Source organism: Caretta caretta, chromosome 12 (assembly GCF_965140235.1).
Source record: "Caretta caretta isolate rCarCar2 chromosome 12, rCarCar1.hap1, whole genome shotgun sequence".
In the NCBI taxonomy this organism is placed as follows: domain Eukaryota; kingdom Metazoa; phylum Chordata; order Testudines; family Cheloniidae; genus Caretta; species Caretta caretta.
In genome coordinates, this window is record NC_134217.1 from 9,134,321 (window position 1) to 9,147,907 (window position 13,587).

The 13,587-nt window shown below is 43.7% G+C and overlaps 1 long non-coding RNA gene across 1 annotated transcript in view; it reads right to left on the reverse strand.

Annotated features, from left to right (window-relative positions):
• The window catches only part of LOC125620819 (uncharacterized), a 117,364-nt gene that overhangs the window by 56,384 nt on the left and 47,393 nt on the right, over window positions 1–13,587 (reverse strand). The window lies entirely within an intron of this gene.

Consider the following 13,587-nt stretch of genomic DNA (forward strand, 5'->3'; position numbering starts at 1 on the left):
TCTAACATGAGTCTCCTTTAGCTGGATTCTCAAAGAACAGAATATGAAGGAAACTGAAAATAAATTATTAGTCCACTGAAAATCTTGGACACACAGCAAGCAAGTTCATGGAAAACAAGATGGCTGAGGAGAAAGCCCTGGACTTGGTAGCCATCTGGTCCCTTCCCACATGACAATTCAGTTCCACTCATATGGCTGTAAAGAAGAAAATCAGTGGAGGTCTAAGAGTTAAGGGATGGATGGGATGAAATGGGTTTTCTACTCTCAGATCTGACCAGGGTATAAGTCATGGATTTGGATAAGTGGGTAATGCTGCTAATTGTGTCTTCGGCAAAAGTATCAAAACGAGCAAGACCTGGGTAACTAGTCATTCTAAGCTGGTAGCAAGTACTTTATTACCACTGCATCTCTGTTACTGAGCCTAATTGCTCAGAGGAAGATCATTGGCATTAATGGTGGAGTCCAGGCATTTAGTGGGCGGAGAATTTGAAGAGATGGAAGATGATAAATACAACTATAGTTCCTGAATGCAAGATCCCCATTGCATTTGTGCTACCTCTGTGAAAATGTCAAACATTCAGAAGAGCACTAGTACGATGCAGAAGAATAAAACCGTGTGTAGAGTGGATTTACAAATGGAGAATGCAATAGCTATCTAATCTAATGTATTTAAAGTACTTCTGTACTCTCATTGAAACACCGTGGCCTAATCTAGCTAGGTACTTATGTGGCCCCCTCCACCATAGAATCTGAGTGGCTCGTAATCCTTAGTGGAATTTACCCTTCTGATATCCCTGTGAGGTAGGAAAGTGCTATCTCCATTTTATAGATAGAAAACTTGAGGCACAGTTTCGATTTAGTGACTTGCCCAAATTCACAGAAGAAATCTGTGGCAGTGCCCAGAATTAAATCAAAGTCTCCTGTTTAATGCCCCATCCTATTCCTCCCCACAATGGCAGCATTAAACACAAACTCTAGAACTGACTACTCTAAAATGCTGACTGACTTTTTCAGAAATTCCTTGAATTTCTTCCTACAAGCAGCTTGAGCTCCCACAGATGTTTTCCCCAGAGTGCAACAGCAAGTGGTCTTTCAGCATAGAAATTCTTCTTTTTCAAGTAATTACACCATCTTGCTCATATCGGCGAATCTACAGGACTTAATTCTTATGAGCAGCTTAATAAAATGTTTAATTAAACAAAAGGCTGCTCTGTTCTGTTCCATTCTATATTGGTTTTTATTCTGCACTCGTCTCTGTAGTATCTGAGCATCTTCTAGGAGTGCCTTAGGCAACATGGATACAGATTTGTGGCGTGTTGTTTGTTCTCTCATCCTCTCGTTCTCCAAAGCCATCTGAAAGATGGTTACAGAGTATGAGGAAGGCAACTCCGGCCATGGCAAAAATGGAAAGCTTTGAGGAAATATTGGAAACCCAGATGAGAGCAGGATTGTGGTGGTGCCTGAGAACTGGGCCGTGAAACCAATGTGTCCAAGTGGAGTGCTATGTAAATAGTAAAAAACCATAAATGGCAACAGGGCAATTACATTTTTAAGTTCACGTTCTGTAATGCAGGTAAGGATTTTTTTTTTAACATATGAGTTTCATTATGTGCTTGTCCCTCTCATCTGCAGTGGTTTCTGCTAACGGTGAGCCTTGCAGCATATTCCCTTGCACTGGGTTTCACCGACAGATGCTCTGAACTATTTGCAGTGGGTTCGGGCAGCGGTGAAATCCTGAGAAAGATCTGCTTCTGCTTATGGTTCTTAACGGAGTTAATCTAGTGGGACACCAGTTAGAGCTAGTAAACAAAGACTCATGAGAACAGGGTGTGTTCTGTTTCTAGCTCCAAAAAGGCTTCTTCTACAGGATAAGGTAAGGGTAGCAATGTGGACTGGGTTAACCATTGCCAGATGGACCCGATAAATCTGATCATAATTATTTATTTGTATGACAGAGGTGTGCACAGCATTGTAAAGCTGGAAAACTGCAGCACAAATAAGAGTCCCTGCCCTGAAGAGCTTGCAGTCCAAAGGCATCAGCTGATTCAATGCAATACACATCTCACAGTGGAGTAATCCATCAACTTCAGTGTGGTTACTCCCAGCTCACCCCAGTGAAAGTGAAAGGAGAATCCATTTCAGAGAGTGACCTTTGTAGCTCTGATTCAGCAAACCATCCCTGCTCATCACTGTGCCTATGCTTAACTGCTGTGCCAAACAGAGATGGACTTAAGCACGTGGATTGGCTGAATTGGGGCATGTGGAATGAACGTCTCACTGAATAGCTAAATCTTCAGGAGGGTTTTTGTGGTTTTTTTTTTTTAATTTTTTGAATATGAGAAATTATTCCAAGCACAGGGACAGCATAAAAGCAGGTGAAAAGTCTTCAATGAGAAAAGAAGATGACTGGATCAATAAAGAGTGGCATTGCATGAGGATGAGGAGTTGGAGACCGAGGAAGACATGGAGGTGGGATTAGGGGTGTGAAAAGCCTAGAATGTAATTCTGAAAAAAGAGTGGGAAACATTTCTGAAATTGCATTCATGTGTTATGTATCGGGGGGTAGCCGTGTTTGTCTGTATCCACAAAAACAACAAGGAGTCCGGTGGCATCTTAAAGACTAACAGATTTATTTGAGCATAAGCTTTCGTGGGTAAAAACCTCAAGTGCTTATGCTCAAATAAATCTGTTAGTCTTTAAGGTGCCACCAGACTCCTTGTTGTTCATGTGTTATGTTATACACTGTTGTCCTCACCCAAATGGCTTGAAAGGCATTTGGCTTTCTAGGCCATAATTAGATCATTCATATTTTATACTTTGTAAAAGTCTAAATGATAGAGGAATGTTATAGACTCAACATCACTTTGTGCAGCAATGCAGTAATCCTTAATGAATTTCCTTGCATGTCATGTGATAAAAGGAAGTGACCACAGCCTCCAGCTGTTGACCTTTCCAAATTGAACTCTGATCCCTTATTAGGTACTAAAAGCCCATAAATATCCACTTAATATTTCATCTAAAATAAAACTTAAAAAAGCCAGGGCCTAGCATTTCAAGGCTTTGGGGGTTTCACGAAGACGAACGCTGAAGCCCGTGGAGATCAGATATTCCACACAACATTTATCTCCTGACTTTCTGCCTGGCATCAGTTATCATCAGAGCAACACAAATCTCCAGCTCACAATGATTTAGTGTTGAGCATTTCAGACTCATACACCAGAGAGATATGAGAGGTATACAGAGATTGCCAAACTGGATCAGAACATGTCCCTTTAGTTATCTAATGTCTTCCGTCCAGCAGTGACCAATATTTGATACTTCAGGAAAAGCAACCAAAAAAAAAAAAGGCGGGGGGGGTGGGGGAAATGTTCAGATATGGGGATCTAAAGGAAGGTACCTGGGTCCCTATTTAGATAGTATAAAAAGAGGCTTGATTTTCAAAGTTGCTCAGCTCCTCTGAAAATATTCGTTCAGATGCCTAACTTTAGGCACCCACATTTGAAAATTACTTATCCAGTCAAACATTTCTCTCTACTAAAATAGTTTCCTGATCGCATGCATTGAGCAGTAGGTCCTGCTATGTGTGTTTTGTAATTGTTTCCCTGATGTAAGGCGCATTAATGCCTTGTTCACTCGCACCACCATACATTTTTTCAGGTAGATAAATGCAGTGATAATCGTACACTGTAAATCATGACATTCCATCACTAACTTAGCTTGCATAGGTGCAAAGGTTCTTAGCAGACATCTAGGAACTCAGACCTTTCTAAAACCCAACCGTAGTAGTCTCCCTCCTGCGGAAATGAGTTCCACAGATCGACTATGTACCGTGACAAGAAACAGAGTCTTTCCTATTATGGGCTGTTTGCTTTTGTGATTTGCACAGTTAATTTTGAAGTGAAAATTTCCAACTAGCTCTGTTTATACACGAGCGGAGGGCAAAACGCCAGGCTAAGTTAAGCTCTTTGCAGCAGGACTTTGCAGAAATCAGGGGAAAGAGATTTCATGTCACAGAAGGGTACTGTTATAAACAATGTAGCATGTGCAACTGTTATATTTATGTTGCTATTTCCAGGACAGGTCACCTGATTATACCATACAGGGACCTCTATACCAATAAGATTTTGACAAATTGGAGGGAATTAAAAGAAGAGGAATAAACATAATTAAGAGGCTGATGGGAATGACTTACAGAGGGGAAGAGAGAAGGAGGGAAAAACCCCACACAAAACCTGAATGGGACAGGTTGTGCAATTGAATAGTTTGAATGCTCAGTTTCCATGATTTTGTGCAGTTGCAGTAATTTATGCATGCAAATGACTGGTTCTGCCTCTGGCTATTTGCACACACAAATTCTGTACGTGCATCAACAAATGCAGTGAGCGCCTGTGGAAATTAGATGTACAAATGGCCACACAGTTTTGCACTTTCACAGTTCTGCAAAATCTGCTCTAATATGGGAACTAAAGCTTGGTCTAACACTGACTGTGCATGGTAACGTTCTATGTTGTACTGTAACTGGAAGGTGAAAATACCCAGAAGAGGAAATCCTTAGGGTGACACAAGGAGTAGTGAGAGGAAATTATGATCACACTTCTCCATGCATGGATAGAGACCAGCCACCCTGAAGTCTGTATTGCAATTTAAAAAATAAAAACCCAGCTGCCTGGGGACCTGTACGAAGCCCAGTGTTTCCATCTGAAGGGAAAGAAAACAGGGAGCTTCCCTGAGGCACAGCCCAGCCCTGTGCTGCATGAGTAGAAGAGCAGCAGCAGTACAAGGCCAGGAACCTCCTCTGCAGAAAGAGAAAGAAAGTTATCTGTTTAAAGGCGCATGCCAGACTGACTGGGGGCCAGATCTTCAGGTGCTGTAGACCAGGGGTTCTCAACCTTTCACGGCCCACCCGTGCCACCACAAGTGTTTTTCAGTAGATTAGGAGCCCGGCTATAGGGGGTAGCCTAAGGCCCCCACGAAGCTAATTTGTTCAGGCTTCGGCTTGAGCCCTGGGGAGGAGGGGCTTGGGATTCAGCTTTCTGCCCTGGGCCCCAGTGAGTCTAACGCTGGCCCTTCTCTCTGGTTTATTTTGGTGGATGCCCCGAAGCCTGTTTGCGGCCCCGCAGGGGGCCCGGAACCCCTGGTAGAGAACCGCTGCTGGAGACTGTGACTTCAGTGGAGCTATACAATCACAGGGGCTAGAAAAACTTTTCCTTTTGCTCTGGGTGTTAACCCTGAAGTGAAATGCTTTTTAAAAAATGAACTGCATTAGGCCCTCATTCAGCAAAGCATGTAAGGACGTACTTACGATCCCAAATCACTAGAGGCAATAGACAGACTTTAATGACCAAGACCTTTGTAAGTGATAGGGTCAAAAGTCAGTTCCTTCTTCACTGATCTGCCCAGTGCGAACAGTATCAGGGTCCTGTGTTTCTCCTACCCTGTTTGAATACGTCACTAATCCCCCAAACAATATAAAGAAATGCGACTCCTTGCTTGGGTTTAGGTACTAATGATATCACCAGTTGTCCCAAGAGAGACACAGAATCATTGACTTAGCAAGTTAAATAAAAAAAAAAAGAGGTCTGGGGAAAAGTATTCAATATTCCTTATGACAGGTTTCAGAGTAACAGCCGTGTTAGTCTGTATTCGCAAAAAGAAAAGGAGTACTTGTGGCACCTTAGAAACTAACCAATTTATTTGAGCATAAGCTTTCGTGAGCATCCGATGAAGTGAGCTGTAGCTCACGAAAGCTTATGCTCAAATAAATTGGTTAGTCTCTAAGGTGCCACAAGTACTCCTTTTCTTTTTGCGAATATTCCTTATGACTGTAGCCCTTATTTCTGGTCCCCAGACATTTGTGAACCCATCCATATTTCTGGGAATGTATTTATTATTTGTAAGCATAATGGTCTGTCTGTCTCTCCCCCTTCTCCCTTGCTCTCCATTTTCTCAGCTGGTCCCCATCACTGTCACATCTGAGCCTCTCGGAGAGTTTGGGTCACAAATTATCAGCCTATGGGTTGTTTGCAAACTGGTAACGTTTGGTTACGTTACCTCACAAACCTCTCCTGGATTACTAAACTCCTTTGCCTCTGTGTTCTTCCCTCCGTTCCCTAGAGTCCAACCTCTTCACTTCTTCACCCTCCCTGACAGAGCTCAGGACTGTCTCCTCTTCGTCCTTCTCTCTGAAGAGCAATTGCTTTTCTTCCTCATGTCGCCCCCTGGGACATCATGGTGGCCACCTCTGTACCGTCCCCCTTCTACTCCCCCTGCGCCCCAACACCACATGCGATCAGGATGTTTAGAAGGTCACCTGCAGTGTTTAGATACGGGCAGACACTGCTGCAAGACCTCAGAACCTTCCGTTTGCCTGTTTAGCAGGCCAAAGCACAAACGTAGGACATGAGAAGTTATTTGTCCTCCTAGCTATGGGTACTGTGATAAGGAGCTTAGGAGAAATGTCATTAGGTTCCTTGATATGCTTCAGTACACCTCAGCTCTTGGACAAGCAGACTGTGTTTGATGGAAATGGTAAAACACACTTGACATTCTCTGAGTCATCTGGTTGCTTTTCTCTATCAAGCAGCACAACATCCACGCCTGGGAGGAAATCTCTTCTGAGGCAATGCAGGGTGTTGACTGCCACACAATGAGCATATGGAGCCAGTTGTGTCACCCATGGGAACTGTGTATGAAAGCTTAAGTGGAAGAAATGCTACCCATGTGCCGGTGAGAGGAAAGAGCAACTCATGTAGCTCCCTCATGGATGGCTGGGTACCAGCTGCACTGGGGCCTCTTGCACATGAGATCAGCGGCTCTCAACCTTTCCAGACAACTGTACCCCTTTCAGGAGTCTGATTTGTCTTGCGTACCCCCAAGTTTCATCTCACTTCAAAACTACTTGCTTACAAAATCAGACATAGAAATACAAAAGTGTCACAGCACGCTATTACTGACAAATTGCTTATGGTCTCATATTTACCATATAATTATAAAATAAGTCAATTGGAATATAAATATTGTACTTACATTTCAGTGTATAGAGCAGTATAAACAAGTCATTGTCTGTATGAAATTTAAGTTTGTTCTGACTTTGCCAGTGCTTTTTTTGCCGCCTGTAAAAAGAGGCAAAGAGCTAGAGGAGTTGATGTCCCCCCTGGAAGGGGTACATGTACCCCTGGTTGAGAACCACTGTCTTAGGTCTGTGGCCATTTGGCTAGTGATGTTTTCTGACTTGTTGCTACAGGGCCAACATGGAAACAATGCTTCAGCTCCCTCTGACTGAGGGGCACGGAGGAGTAATGCAGAATGTGTGTTTCAATGCCATGGGCCTCTGACACAGGGAAAACATTTAAAACAGGAGAGGAGGCTGAGATTCTCCAGCAGGGCTTCATAGCTATGAGTGGGATTCAGCGGGGAAAAGAGTCAGGGACTGTGGGGCAGATTCTCAAGCACATCCAGCCTCCTGAGTGCTGCAGAACAGGGGATCTGGTTACAGCTCCCGGGTATTGTGCACCAGCCAGGGTGCCGGTTAGAGGTGCCTGGGGAATGCTCTAAGTTGCATCAGATGGCTATGATACCTCAAGGAACCAATGCATCGCACTACACCCCCTGCTCCCGATGAAGTTTGGCTACAAGTCCTGCTCATGGAAGAGAATTGGAGCACGAGGCCCTCAAACTACAACTCCCATCGGGCACCTGGGCTGCTTATCCAAATCAAAAAGGTCGGTTTGGGGCCAAAATATTGTGGTTGAAAATCACTTCTGAGTTTTCCAGTGTTCAGATTTTTGACCAAAATTGCAATTGTCCTCACTTTTAGGGAAAACATGTCATTCAGTCACAACCCAATTTTCCCTCAGAAAACAGTTTTAATAGAAAAATGTCAACCAGCCCTAGTCACAAATGGAATGAGGATACATGATGAGCCAGGACTGCTTTTAGAGTCTGAGGAAGATGAGAGAAATGTACGGTGGCTCCAAGCCTCAATGAAAAGTTAAGACCTATACGTTTAAGACTTGTGGGTTGCTTGTAGGAGCAATAGCAGACATGGGCTGATGGCTGGACCCACTAACCCTCCTTGGACGATGTGGAAGAGAACATGCGCACTCCCAGAGTGCCAGGACAACACAGGCCTGCTGACGGGCCAGCTGGTTGCCAGTCTGGCTGGACCAAGGAAAGTGTTTTTCTCCTTAGCTATTAGAAGACACTGGCATTCCAATGTGCTCTGGTTGATATCACACCATGGGAGGAAATGGGGGGTTGCCTAGCAGAAATACAGTTAAAATTTGTTGCTGAGCAAAGAAAGCAAAGAGGTGAAATGTAGTGTTCACTCTGCTTGTGTCTGTAACATTTGTCTCTGGTTGGAAGGGGATACCAGGAGGTGATGGAGGAAGGGGAGGAGAATGGAGAAGAGGTGGAGGTGAGGATAAAAAGGGGACAAGGGCTCTTAGTGTGTCTTGGACATGCAATAAAAATGGATTTTTTAAAAAAAGAATTATGTATTCACTTAGATCCACAGGAAGTTTATTCTTCTGGACTGGAATTCTAAAGGAAAATGCTTCCAAATGTGACAACTGGCATACCAAGGCCTAATAAAGAATTGACAAATGCCCCTTTTGAACAAACACAAGAAAATGGGTGAGAGGAAGGAGAGACTCCAGCAAGCATAAAATCCAAAAGGATTTGACGTGCTCCATCTGGGTGGCAGGCAGAGCAGCAAAGCTGTAGAGAGAAGTAGATTTTGAAAGCAGTGTATGGAGTATCTCCAAACAACTGAAATCCCCCTTATGATAATAGAAATGATCTTGTCATTCTGTAAATCACACACAGCGTCCCAGCATCACAGAAGAGGTGAAAGAATTGGAACGTTTTTTTTTAGTAGGTACAATCTACAGGGAAATGAGAGCATGTCATAGAGGTAACTGAGAATGTGTGCGACAGTCCCTGCAAGAATAAAGATGTGCAACTTGAACTGAAACCATCTTTCCTCAGTGCTGCAAAGACAAGCCACTTGGGCCCATTGGCAGCTGTAGCAAAGCGTGGAAGCATCCACTTAAAGTTAAGTGTGTGCTTAAGTGCTTTGCTGACTAGGTATGCTTTGCTGAATTGGGGTCTCTAGCAGGTGGAGGATTTAAAGTACAGAGGAAGGGAAGACAAAGGCAAGGCTTGGCCATTATACAATCTCAGTGTTGATTTTGTTTAAAAAGTCATTTGTGGGATGTAATGGTTTGTAACCCGAGAAGCTGGATGGATTATGGGACTGGCTGGCAGGAAACAAAGTTCTGCAAACATCTCTATTTTTCCCTTGTGGAAATATGTTTGAGTGAAATTGTGCCTCTGTGAACCACCCTTCCAACTATGCACAGAAAGAACTACATGGGTCTGGTCCAAAGCTCACTGAAGTCAATTTGAAACTTTCCCTTGACTCAAATGGGCTTTAGATCAGGACCTAAGACAAGCATGGGCCAAAATAAATGATTTGTTTGTATAAATACTCTGGTGGGAACTGAGAGGAGAGCACCATCTGATTCCTGCAATTCTTAATTAGTCTTCTGTACGCTACAGTTTCTATCAGCCATCGGTGCATAAAATGCGTGTTCAGTCCCTGTAAGGCCCCCAAATCATTCTTACTTCCAGTTCCAAAACACAACTCTGGGATCAAGTTCTAGCTCCCACCCAGGTCTCTTTTACTAGAAGTTTTTAAACAATATTTCAGTTCTAATCTGGCTCCCATAGTGTACAGACACACCACACCAACAGACTACAGATTATGCATGAAGGGCTTTTTTCTTTTATGAGATCCCCCATCCTAGCAAAAATATTCTTTCATCAAAGATAAATCCTTCCATTCCAGCCCTACTTATCTGAAGTTCATAGATCCCCTTCATAGACTCAGAATTCTGAACATGCTAGATCGGGAGCCGTTGGATACATTAGGATCAGATCTGAGGTTCAACGGAAAACCATTTTATTATGCACTGCAGATGGGTGGGGCTTTGCCGCGTCCCTATCAGAGCCTTGAATATCCTCCCTTATTCCTGAGCCCTTGCATCAAAGCTACCATCCTTCCAGCCTAGTGGACCAGACATCAACTAGAATAACTGCTCTTGTACAACACAAAGCTAACCGCCCAAGACTGAATGCACTGTCCCTGTCTCCCCTCTCCCTCCAGGACATTCCCAATCCCTGCTAGATGCCATCAGGGGTTATTTTCAGAGGGGGATGAAGTGATGGTGATGCCTATGTAGCTCTATTGAGGAGAATGTTATGTACCTGCAATTAAGGACCAGGTGTTTAAAACCTAATGTGCATAACTGCATGTGTGCCCAAAAACAAAAAACAAACAAACAAACAAAAAAGTGTTTGCATGATTTCAGCACCCACTTGCTGCAACTGTGAATATGAATGGCCACATATATAGTCTATTTAACTGGCCCTTTGCAGTTCGACAGCATATGTGATGGGGTGTGTTCTCCACACAGTCCTAAAAGTGTTAATGAGGCCTTGGTAGGCCTGGCAGTGTCTCCAAGAGAGAGAAACCAGGCTTAACAGATAATGGGGGAGGGGCTGGATGGTGATTATAAAGGCAGGAGGTTGGTATCAGAAAGGGGGCGAGAAAGGGATGGGGGTGGGAAACAAAATCTGCAGTCACTCTGTGGCTCCCACATAGAGGTCCCTAGGCTGGAACCCAGAGTAGACGGAGGGCCTGGGTTCCCCGACCAGCCACTGAGGAGGTGGGGTGAAACCCCCTGAGGTAAGCAGTGTAAGAAGCATGGAGCCCATCTGTAAGGTCATTGGACTATAGCTTGTTTGGATTCTGTTACCCCACAAGGGGTGGACCAAAGCATGACCTGGCCAGAGCTGCGGGAAGGGAGACCACCACAGTGATGGAGTGGCTGTTGGCAGGGGATCCCAGAGTGCAAGGCGGCTGCTATGTCATGCCTAGCCACAAGGAGGCACTCCAGCAGAGAGTGAACCCCATGCTAACTGTCAGCACATACAATTCTAAAAACAGGTGCTGAAGGTTGACCAGTCTCCTGGCCTGTCATGCTACTGAAGGATGAGTGCTGTTCTTTGGTTCCAGCAGGGGGAAAAAGAATAAATACTATTTATGAACTAATCTAGTGGCTCGTAATATACGAATTGAGATTTTTTGGTTTTATATTCAACTCATCTAGGACAAAGGTTTTAGGCATTCGTTCTTGGTTCCCTAGCAACCCTCTTTTTTCTAATTTTTGTAGTGTTCTTATTTTCTGCTTTTAACCACTGAAATGCATCATCTTTCATAACAAAACACGAACATAATTCACCCAACATGGAACAGATTCCTTTGAACCTAAGCAACACAAATCAGATAACATCCCTACTCGTCATCAATTATGGTTGAGTTCAATGTTATCTTAGGGACAAAAGTTGTCATTTGCATAAAACAACAAACTAGATCTGAACCCAGATGTTTTTCTGAGTACTGAAAAAAATGCAGACAACTTCCTTTGTTTACATTTTTAACACTTTTGATCTTCCTGGCTCTTTCCTTATAATAATAAAGACATTTATGCAGCCCCTTCCATCTCAAAGAGTTTCAATACTTGGGGGCCTGCCCCTACAACACTTATTCTAATGAGGGCTGTGGCTGTTTAGCAGGCCATAGAATTTCACCCAGTGAGTCTTTCATCTAGGCCAACAACTTGTGGTTGGATGACAGCGTATTTTTTAGAAAGGCAGCCGGTCTTGATTCAAGAATGCAAGTGGTGGAGGGGAAGTACCACATGCCGTGGTAAGCTGTTCCCGCGTCGCCGCGTCGATCAAAAAGTGTGAACAGTAAGTTATCTTTGTTGACTTCAGCTTCCAGCGGTTAGATCCTTGGTGACAGTGCCTGATGGATAATGCAACGTGGTACATTCCAAAAGCAGACTTGCCAACCCTAAACAAAAATCATGCATCCAGGCCCCAAAATCATGAGATTGGCTTAATCATGAATAAATCAGAAATAAATGTTGGGTTTTTTATTTGCTTTCTGGTTGTTTTGGGCTTTTTTTTTTTTTTTTTAAGCCTTCAGGATACACTTGTTCATGCTTTCAAGTTTTTCTCTGCAACCACAAGAGATAGAAAAAAAACAAAAACAAAACTGAGATACTCATGCAATACCAGGTTTCAGAGGAACAGCCGTGTTAGTCTGTATTCGCAAAAAGAAAAGGAGTACTTGTGGCACCTTAGAGACTAACCAATTTATTTGAGCATGAGCTTTCGTGAGCTACAGCTCACTTCATCAGATGTTTACCGTGGAAACTGCAGCAGACTTTATATACACACAGAAATCATGAAACAATACCTCCTCCCACCCCACTGTCCTGCTGGTAATAGCTTATCTAAAGTGATCAACAGGTGGGCCATTTCCAGCACAAATCCAGGTTTTCTCACCCTCCACCCCCCCACACAAATTCACTCTCCTGCTGGTGCTAGCAATACCATGACTCAGCTGGGAATTTAAGAAAAACAGCAAAAATTGCAAGACACATGGTAAAAGTGCAGAAGTTGGCAATGCTGCCAAGGCACCAGATGTACCCGCTGGAGGTACCTATATGGGCCTCAGGGCAGAGTCCTCTGGTGCAGTGATGATTCAGCGGGAGTGACTTCATAATAGAGGCAGGGAAATTACCCCAAACTAGAGCTGGTTGGGAATTTTCCATCTGAATGATTTTCTGTAGTTTCAGTTGGGAACATTTGAATTTTGCTGAAAAATTTCAATTTTTCCATTGTCTCATGGGACTGGTAGTTTGGGTCCCCATTCTCTCTCGGGCCTGGGGTCCCTGGGGAGCTATATCTCCAATATTGCACATCAGACTCCCCTCTGACCAAGATGCATGGTTTATCATAGGAATCACACAATTGTAGGTACATCGTGGGAGATGTAGACTGGCCAGGGAGACTGGCCCATAGGGAATAAGGGTTCCAAACTACAACTCTCCTGAGGCAATGCACCACCGTAGGGAAATACAATTTAATATTGCATTGACGCAACATGAAGCAGTTGGATAATTTCAATAAACCACAATGAAACGCTTCAGGTTTGGGGAATGTCAAGGTGTGTTGACGTTTCTGAAAAACACTTATTCATAATATTTCATTCCATGAAAAATGTAGGTACTTCAGCTTTTGTCCTGATTTGGGACAAAAACAAATGTTGAACCGTCGGAATTTCCTGCTGGGTGGAAATTCCAAATATTGCCTCCGCTCTGCCCAAACTTCCTTTTTGTTTGGCGGCAGGTTTAACGGGACTCCTGGAAACCCCTAGCGCCCCCATCAAGAACGTTAGTCACTAGTGTTATGCTGGGAAGCTTCACTGAGAGAGAGTCCATCGTGTCACCCCTATGGTTTGGTTTTCTTTCCCTCTTCTCTCCTGCATTTTCCAGCTTAAAAAATAGTGCAGTGCTTGGGAGAGATGCTGGGGACAAGTCCTCTCTCCACAGAGCAGGGAAACCAGGGTGTCATAAATATAAAAGGAAGGGAAACACCTTTAAAATGCCTCCTGGTCAGAGGAAAAACCCTTTCTCCTGTAAAGGGTTAAGAAGCCAAGATAACCTCGCTGGC